Source organism: Garra rufa, chromosome 19 (genome assembly GCF_049309525.1).
Source record: "Garra rufa chromosome 19, GarRuf1.0, whole genome shotgun sequence".
NCBI lineage: Eukaryota > Metazoa > Chordata > Actinopteri > Cypriniformes > Cyprinidae > Garra > Garra rufa.
Genome location: NC_133379.1, coordinates 40,031,274 through 40,042,559, shown reverse-complemented (window position 1 = coordinate 40,042,559; position 11,286 = coordinate 40,031,274).

Below are 11,286 nucleotides of genomic sequence, written 5' to 3'. Positions count from 1 at the left end.
ATTTGATCATAAAAGTAACATTTGAAATTGTTACAGAGTAACATATTTGAAACAAATCTGCAACATATTTGCAACATTTGGTGTTCCGAACCACTCAAAGGTTCCGATTTCAAACGTAGCAAATAAAAGAGGTCTCATTAGTGTTTGGTAAAGTGAATTCATGACCTGAACATGAATAATAGGAAGTCACTGCGCTGTTTGATTTGTTAAGCGTGATAATGTGAGCCAGACGGTTCACGTGTGTTTGGTTCTGACGGCTTGAGCTGTGATTGTGAGTTTTGTGTGTCTTCAGTGAGGCATATAAACACAAGACGACTTCACAGCGTGATATCAACACACACACACACACACACACACACACAGAGATAGATAGAGCGGCTCATAATTCAGAGATGCTGGTGTCGGTTGGGCGAAATCGGCCTCCAGCAAGGTCAAACGGCCGTGTCAAGCATGACACACTGCTTCCAGCCGGCCTTGTTAACCCCATCCATCCTCCCTCTGCCTCCACCCTTTGTGTGTTCACAGGGGAACGCTTTCAAATTCAGCCCAGCTGCAGTCAGGAGCGTTTCTCAGCACGACCCGACTCTGATTTCAGACACACGCCACACACTTCACCATATTACCATCACCAGCATGTCAACGTCTTACCAACAAAAGGACACCGAAAACACAGGAGTCAGAGACTGGTTTGTCTTTCAGCTTGTGCTGGAATTGTTTTCTTCAAAAGCTTCATTATTTATTTCATATAATAAAATGAATTACGTTTTTGAAATGTAAAAAAAAAAAAATAAACCAAATAAAAAAATAAACTAACTTAAAAATCAAAAATAATAAAATATATTTTATCCTAAGTATTTTTATGCTTAATAGAGTATTGTATTTGTTTGTATGCACTTAAATGACATACTAGAGAATGCAAAAATGCTTTAAATGCAATGCAATGCAATAAATAAATTAAGGTTTTTGAAATGTAACAAAAAATAAATAAAAATAAACTAATAAAGGAATAAAGTAACAAAAAAGCAAAAATAATATAAATACTAACTGAAATAAAATATAAAATAAAATATTTATTTCATATAATAAAACAAATTAGTTTTTTGAAACCTAAAAAATAAATAAAAATAAAGTAACTAAAACACAAAAATAAAAAGCTAAATCAAATTTAAAATGATCACAAATATGTATTTTTATGGTTAATAGAGTATCATATTTGCTTGTGTGTACTTAAATTACACAGTAGAAAGCAAAAAATAAAATGCATTAAATGCAATAAATAAATTAAGGTTTTTGAAATTTAACAAAAAATATATAAAAATAAAACTAATAAATAAATAAAGTAACAAAAAAGCACAAATAAAAATAATAATTATATTATTTATAATAATATAAATATTTACTGAAATAAAATATAAATAAAATATAAAAATTAATTATTTTATATGATAAAACAAATTCATTTTTGAAAAATTAATAAATAAAAATGAAGTAACTAAAACACAAAAATAAAAAGCTAAATACAATTTAAATGTATCATAAATATATGCAATATGTATTTTATGGTTAATAGAGTATCATATTTGCTTGTATGTACTTAAATGATATACTGGAATGCAGAAATTAAAATGCAATAAAAATAAAATTGCAATAAAATAAAATAAACATTCAATGGAGCAAATAAATAAATAAAATAATAAAATAATTAAAAAAAAATTAAATATAGATAAAAACTAATTTTATTTCATCTATCTGCCAAGAGAACATTTCTCATCTTCAAGCTGAAGTACTAAAATAATAATATAATAAAACTAATACAGTGTATGTTTAATTATAATAAAGGTATAATAAAAAATAATATAATAATAATTAAAATATAATATTTAATAATAATCAAAATAATAACTAAATAAACTACTATATAAACAAAATAAAAACTATATAAAAATACTTAAAATTAAATTAAAATAAATTAAATAAAAAATGAAAAGCAAAATGTTAAAATACAACTAAAAAGTAAAATAAAAATAAATGAAAAGTAAAACGAGATGAAAAAATTAATAAAATATTATATACACATATTGAAAAAATAAACTATAATAAAAAGTATAATAAAATATAAATAAATAGTAAAATGTATTAATACAAATTTGAATTAAATGTATTCAAAAACATATTGAAGGAAAAATAAAACAAATCAAATCCGCAAAAAAAGTCAAAATATAAAAGAAATAATAAAAAAAACAATGGAAGTGAAAAGCACAAAAATAAATAAATTGTACATTTTCTAAATCAAATTAAAAGTAAATAAATGTAAACACATTTAAGGAAAAATAACTTGCATTTAAATAAACTTACTTAAAACCAAATAAAAAACATGAATAAAAGAAAATAAAAAATACAACTAAAAAGTTAAATAAAAATAAATGAAAATGAATAAATTTATAAATTATACACACATTTAAAAAATAATACAAAAAAAATGAAAGTGTAATTAATTTAAAATATTTTAAAAAAAAACTACTATACTATATCATACTATCATATATACATTGTCAAGCTTAAAAAAGCTTTATGTGAAGAATAAATTCCTGCAATTTTAATCGCAGATCTCAAATCTCATTTGTGCACATAAAAGATTCACACTTAATGCATCACATGAATCCAGATTTAATGCCAATAACACCAAGAGGCATTAGTTTATCATCTCCTAAATGATCATAATGGATAATGCATTAAGAATTACTGCATTAAGAATGAGCATAATGCGACGATGCATTAAGAATAAGAATGTTTTGTGTGTTTTTTACAGTCTGAGGGAAGAGACCGAACTCTTGTGAAGGTAACTGACAGCTCGTCACGAATGCTGTCGATAGAGCTTAAGTTGTAAATAACCCCGAATATTCCTTGAAGATAAACGGCTGGTCTGGAGGGTTTTTAGCGTGAGTGTGTGAGTGTGTGTGTGAATGGCGTTCAGCCTCAGGGTGTGTGTGAGCGAGCTGTGTGGGATTATAGAGGCACATCCGCGGGCCGGAGCGCTCTCTCACGGAAGAACCGCCCGAGGCCTGGTTTAATCACCCGCTCATCCGTCCCTCCCACCGTTCATCACCCCAGGGGATGCTGGGAAGGGTAAATCCCAGCCCTCAACATCTAACAGGGGAGCCAAGCTTGAGGAGCGAAGGTGAGAGAGAGAGAGAAAGAGCGAGAGAGATAGAGGAGGTGTGTGAATGAACAAGCAAAGGAAGAGAACAGCAGAAACAAAATAAACTACAATGAAAAGAAAAAAAATTAATTAATAAATAAATGGTATTACAAAATTAAATTTAAAATAAATAGAATTTAAAAAAAACACAAAAAGTAAAAAAAAAAATCAAAAAGTAAAATAAATGAAGAGTGCAGCACAAGTAGGAAAAAATGAAAAAGGAAATAAAGAGTAAAATAAAACAAAACAAAAATAAAATACAAAAAAGCACAAATAAAATAAACTACAATGAAAAAAAAAAGAAAATAAAGAAAGAAATGGTAAAATACAGAAATCAAATTAAAATTCAAGTCTAAATAAAAATAATTTAAAGAAAATAAACAAAAAAGGAAAATAAAAAAGGAAGAGAGCAGCACAAGTACAAATAAAAAAGAAAAGGAAATAAAGAGTAAAATAAAAAAAATTAAAATAAAAAGAATTCAAAGACATATTCAAGGAAAATAAAACAAAAATAAAAAATAAAAAGTCAAAATATAAAATAAATATAAAATAAATAAATAAAAGTAAAAAAAAAAAAAAAAAAAAAAAGGAAGAGAGCAAAAAAAAGGAAATAAAGAGTCAAATTAAATTTTTTAATGAAAATAAATATATATTTTTTTAAATATACAATCAATGGGAGAGAACAGCACAAATAAAATAAACTACCAAGAAAAGAAAAAATTAAAATAAAATAAATTCCAAAACAAATTCAAGGGGGAAAAAAAAGAGTCAAAATATAAAGAAATATAAAAAATAAATAAGTAAAAAATATAAAAAAAATTTAATAAACAAAAAGAGCAAAAAAAGAAAAAGAAAATAAAGAGTAATACATATATTTTTTTAATGAAAATAAAATAAAAAAAATAAAAAACCAATAGGAGAGAACTATGGAAGCAAATACAATGAAAAAATAAAAGAAATATAAAAAATTAAAAGTCAAAATATAAAAGAAATATAAAAAATAAATAAGTACAAGTAAGAAAATTAAAAAAAAATTAAAGAAAGAAAGAGAACAAAAAAGAACTACAATGGAAAGGAAACAATAAAAAAAAGGTAAAATCTAACTAAAATTAGAAATCATAAATATTATAAACATAAATATTAAAAATAAAATCCAAGACAAGTTCAAGAAAAAATAAAACAAATATAAAAAAAAGTCAAAATATAAAAAAAATTTAAGAAAATAAATCAAAAAGAAAACATGAAGGGAGCAGCACAAATAGAAGGAAATAATGAGTGAAATGAAAAAGGAAGAGAACAGCACAAATAAAATGGTAACACTTTACAATAAGGTTCATTAGTTAAACATTAGTTAATGTATTAACTAACATGAACTAACCATGAGCAATACATTTGTTACTGTATTTACTAATCTTTATTAACATTAGTTAACAGAAATACAGTTGTTCATTGTTTGTTCATGTTAGTTCACACTCCATTAACTAATGTAAACAAAATTTTAATAATGTATTAGTAAATGTTGAACTTAACATTAACAAAGATTAATAAATGCTGTATAAGTGCAGTTCATTATTAGTTCATGTTAACTAATGTGGTTAACTAATGTTAACTAATGAACCTTATTGTAAAGTGTTACCAATAAAATAAACTACAATAAAAATAAAAAATAAAGAGTAAATACAATAAAATATTTAAAAATACAATAAATTAATAAAGCAAAGAAAATAAAGTAAAGAGAGAAAACTACAACTAAAATAAATACATGAATGATTTTACAAAATCAAATATTAATTTGTGTTGCTATTAAGATTCCAGAATAGTTTCAGGAACAACTCCTGAAAGTTACAAGTGATGCAGGAAGGATGAGAGAATGCAAAAGACCAGAAGAAAAGACAGCAGTCATTCATTCATTCAGATGATCAAAGAGACAACAGCTGCCTGAGTGTCAGTGTGTGTGTGTGTGTGTGTGTGTGTGTGTGTGTGTGTGTGTGTGTGTGTGTGTGTGTGTGTGTGTGTGTGTGTGTGTGTGTGTGTGTGTGTGTAAGTGAAGTTCATGGAGGTCTGCTTAATGAAGTGATGGGTGAATAGAGCCCAGAACAGAGGATCTCTCCCTCTCTCTCTTACACACACACACACACACACACACACACACACACACACACACACACACACACACACACACACACACACTCAAGCATGAAGTCCCCTCTGCAGCCTATTCTGATCAAGAATTTAGTTAAGTAAAACTAAAACCATAAAATAAAATAAAAAATACAGCAAAAACTGTAAAATTGTGAAATATTATTTTAATTTAAAATACCTGTTTTCTGTGTGAATATATGTTAAACTGTAATTTATTTTTGTGATCAAAGCTGACTTTTCAGCATGATTACTGCAGTCTTCAGTGTCACATGATCCTTCAGAAATCATCCTAATATGCTGATTTGCTGCTCAAGAAAAAATAAAATAAAAAATTCAATAAAACAAAAATGAAATACCAAACATAAATATAAGCAACCGATTGAAGAGAACAACAAAAATCAAATAAACTACAATAAAAAGAATTCATATTCATAGAAGACATATTCAAGGAAAAATAAAACGAAAATAATAAAATAAAAAGTCAAAATATAAAATAAATAAAAAAACATAAATAAATAAAAGAAAAAAAATAAACATAGGAAGAGAGCAAAAAGAGTAAAATAAAAAATGTAAGTGAAAATAAAATAGAAAAATAGAAGAGATGAGAGAACAGAACTATTAAAATAAACTACCATGAAAAGAAATTAAAATTAAAATAAATAAAAGGTTAAAAAAAAATTTTTAATTATTTAATTATTTAAATTAAATAAATTCCAAAACAAATTTAAGGAAAAATAAAACAAATATGGAAAAAAATAAATGAAGTCAAAATATAAAAGAAATATAAAAATAAATAAATATAAGTAAAAGTCATTTACTAATTTATTACTGATTATTATCAATGTTGAAAAGAGTTTATATTGTTGCTAAATATCGTATTAAACCCAGCACAATGCACCTGTCTGGCTTTCATTGCGTGTGTGTGGTTTTTCTCGGAGCCTGTCATTTATTCCGCATGTTTTTGTGAACAGCAAAAGGTCATTTATTCATTTCCAGAGCAGCTAATGCCCAGCGTGCATCTGTGTTGTTTCTAGAAGAGCGAGAGCTGACCTTTAACTGGAATAGAGGCTCAGATACGCTTAAAAAACGCCATCGCTAAAACCCTTCAGTCTGACGGCAAATCAAAACCCAGAGACTCGTTTCAGAGCTGCTGACATCTAAACGTCTGATCCATGTGTTTGTGTTTTATGATTCAGGAATATAAAGAGTAAAACATTCCATTGAAAGCTCAACTCATAGATTTTCACTGTGAGAGAGAAACTATCAACACATTTATACATGGGAAAATACATTCATTTCAATGGGAACTAACAGCATGCGCCGAAGTAAACTTAATATTTAATCAGGAATATTACAAAAATCTCCAAAACATCTCAAAAATTCACTAAACATTGTCAAAAAATCTTCAGTGATTTAAGACAAAATGTCAATACTGTATTTTATTTGTTCCGACCAAGTTGTAAAATCTATTTTCATCTTTTCCAGATAATTTCCATTTTTCATTTGCATGCAGAAACAAAAAAATAAAATGTAACTATTGACTCGATTTGCCATAAATGTAATGCATTTTCTCCCATTTTATTAAATTCATTACTGAATTTATAATTAAATTCACACTTAAGTTCATTACATGGTAAATTATAGTATTTTCCAAAACAAAAGAAATAACACCTGAAAAAGCATTTAATAAGTTCACAAAAACTTACAAAACCATCAAAAATCTCTAAAATATCTCCAAAATAATCTCCAAAAACACCAAAATATCTAAAAACAAAATTAACAAAAATAAACAAGAAAAAAAGTAAAATCTCAAAACCAATCTACAAAGTCCTCCAAAATAATCTCCAAACTAATCTTCAAAACATCATTAAAAAATACCTACATATCATCATAAAATCTCCATAATAATAATAAAAAAAATCTCCAATATAACCTTTAAAATCTCTAAAATAACACCAAAAAACGGAAAATATCTAACAATACAAAAAAAAAAAAAAAATCACCAAACCCCCACCAAAATATCAAAGTAAAATCTCAAAAATAATTTCCAAAATAATCTCTAAAACATCACCCCCCAAAAAAACAAATCCTCAAAAAATCTTTAACATAATTTCCAAAAATTATTTCCAAAATATTATCCCCAAAACATCACCCCCTCAAAAAATTCTCAAAAAATCTAAAAAATATTTTCCAATACATCACCCCCAAAAAATCCCCAAATTATCTCCAAAAAACCCACCCTCCTCTATCTCTCTCCAAAATATCTCCCAAATCTATTTCCAAACTATCACCAATTCTTTCTCCAAAACAATCTCCAAAAAATTTTTCCAAAATAAACTCCAAAACATCACCCCCTCAAAAAAAATCCTCAAAAATAATTTGCAAAACACCAACGTATCTCCAAAAACTCTCCAAAAATAATTTCCAATACATCACCCCCAAAAAATCTCCAAATTATCACCAAAAAATAAAACACCAAAAAATCTACTAAAACTAATTCTACTATCACCAATTCTTTCTCCCAAAAAATCTCCAAAACATCACAAAAAAAATCACAAAAAAAATCAAAAATAATCTCCCACATCCCTTTCCAATTCTATAAAAAAACTCCAGAGATGATATTACTAAATATTTTCAAATTTCTAAATAATTTCAAACTAAATTCAAATTTACATAAATTAAATATGAAATTAGAAAATTGCATTCTCCAAAAAATGTCCTGAACAAAACACATGATTTAAAGAATCAAAGATGACTCATTGTGATCTGAACAACTCTGAAGAGGAGTAGCAGTGATGTCTGATCTATCAAAGAGCTCTAATTAAGGCCAATGAGCCGTATTGATCAGCGCTGATAGAAAACATACAGCAGTTTCCGAACATCTCATTGTAAAAGATCTCAAGGAAAGAGCAAAGACTGAAATGCCAAAAGTCGTGGCGTGACACACTCCATAAATGTGTGTGTGTGTGTGTGTGTGTGTGTGTGTGTGTGTGTGTGTGACGGATCGCTTTCACTGACCCCTGCAGTCCTGTACCCTGCTGAGGTCACTGCTGCCACGGTAACATTACACTGACCAGCAACCGTCACCATGGCAACCGTTCCCAGGGGCCACTGCTCGCCTCCCATCAACGGTCCATAGAGACACACACACACTTTCTGAAGATGCTGTAAATGACTTCAGACACACACACACACACACACACACATTGATATTTCATATACTGTAGGTGACTCTGCGGCTCTGTTCTAAACTTTAATGAGCTGTCTACTGCTTCCACAGACTGCTGTCTTCTAAGGGCGCATCTTAACTGAAACTGTTGATTTGCAATACATATTTTACAATCATGCTGACAACCTTTTAGATGGATTGTAGTTGACTCTCTACTAGCTTTAAGGTCATCTAGAGTAGTTTTTTTTTTGTTTACATAAAAAAAGTAAAACAATATGAATTGCGTGTGTATGTATGCATGTGTGCACATATATATTTATTAAATTGAGCATGTGTGTTTAAATAATTAAATAAATAAACAATAAATGTGTATATTTATTTAGTTATTTAAAAAATATATGTTTAAATAATTAATTAAATAAATACATGCGTGTATGTGTGTGGCTATTTAATTATTAAATTTTAATTAAGTAGACAGATAATTAATATATAATAATAATAACAATATTTTTACATATATTATAAAGATATATATTATAAATAATTATTACATATATATAGACAGAGAGATACGAGAGATGATATATTTTTATACTTAATATTAAGTTATATTTCTTTTTTTCTTTTTATTACCATCTCTATCATGGTATTTTCTGATTTATATTTTGCCATTTGTATTAAATAAATAAATGCATACATACATAAATATGTGTATGTGTGTAGCACTATATATATATATATATATATATATATATAACAAAAAACATGTTAAAAATAAATATATATTAATGCATCCTTGATGAATAAATATATATATGTCATAAAAAATAATACATAATTTGTTTATCATTCTATCTATCATTCTATAAATTCACAGATAAATAATAATTAAATAATAATAACATATAAATAATAATATTAGCTTTTAAACTTCTACATTTTACATTTTAAAAAATCTTGAAAAAAATTGGTTATTTCTTGTAAAAAAAACCCCACTAATATTGCTTCAAATTTTTCACATTTAAATTCAAACTATAATTCAGCATCCTGACTACTAAACCAATTCAAATTTAATTCAAATTCATAAATTAGAATTTTAAATAAAAAGGAATTCTGAATTAAATTCCGAACGGTGCACAATCCTGTTCTAAACAGTGAGAAAATAAATGTTTCTTACACATCTATAATTTACAATGTTTCGCTTATGGAAACACAGACTGCTTCCGGAACCACAGGCCTCTGTCCAATCAGACGCCCCCTAGAATAAGAATGTCCCGCCTCTAAACCCACCAGCCAATCACAAGCGGGCAAGAAACAAATAGATCCAAACGTCCAGTTTCAATAAGAAATACATCAAGACAGGGGAAAAACTGCTCAACTCTTTCTTAAAAAGCACAAAGTAGAAAACAAAGAGCAGAGAGCACACCTGAGACTGAACTGATGTGCTCTGAAAGGAGGAGAACAAACCCTAAGCAGAATGTTTGAGGAACATCAATACAACACAAACACTCAAACAAGACCTGCGGGACGATCGAACTCGGGTTTGGAGCAAACAATCGAAGCGAGTGTGAAAACAGACGCAGACACATTACGGCCTGCGCGTGTGTTTTCACACTCCTCGTCCGCTCTGATGAGCCGCGGGTCTGAGACGGCTGGGTTTATCAGGTTTGTGCTGGTAAACGTAACCGAATGAAGAACAAGAAACATGTCCCATCACTGAGATCTCAAAGATTGATGATTGAGTCTAGAATCTCCTCTACTGAATCTACCTCTAAGGTTTGTGCTGCTCCATCTGTGTATCTGTGTATCTGTGTATCGACATCCTTTAAAGATGCATCTGACTTCCTGTTTGTGCCAGGAAGTACAAAACACATTCACTGAGAACTTATGGATGTACTGAGATGCTGGCAAGTTGTTACAGAAATAAATAAAATGACAAACAAACAAGCGCGTTTTTATTTGTAAATATAAAAATGTGTTTGAATTGTGTGCATGTATGTGTATAAATTTAATTAAATATATTTGTTGTTTAAATAAAAAAAAATAAAAAAAAATTATGTTTGCGCATGTGCATATATTTAATTATTTAAATATATTTAAATCATTAAATAAATCAAATAAATTAATATGTAAATTAACATATTAAAATAGACAGATACATACTCATTATTTATATGTTTGTTTTATATTATAAAAATTAATCTTATAAAAAATTATATATAGAAAGAGATAAGAGAGATAATATATTGTTATACTTAATGAATATGAATTATATTTATTTTTTAAATTTTATTACCATCTCTGTCATGGTTTTTTACTTATTTGTATTTTGCTATTTATATTAAATACAATTAAATGTTGACAATTAATTATTTAATTTTAATTGATAAATTAAAAATAGATTGAAAATAGACAAATAATTATATATATTTATATTTATACATGTTTATTTAATATTAAAAAAATAATTCTCTAAAAATAATTCTCTCTCTCTCTCTCTCTCTCTCTCTATATATATATATATATATATAGTTAGTATCTTTATTCAGACTCATGGTCCATCCAAAAAAAAAAAAACATACAAAAAGAGAGATAAGATATAATATATACATATATATATATATATATATATATATATATATATATATGTATATATATATATATATATATATATATATATATATATATATATATATATAGAGAGAGAGAGAGAGAGAGAGAGAGAGAGAGAGAGGGAGAGAGAGAGAGAGAGAGAGAGATTAATTGCTATTGTTAT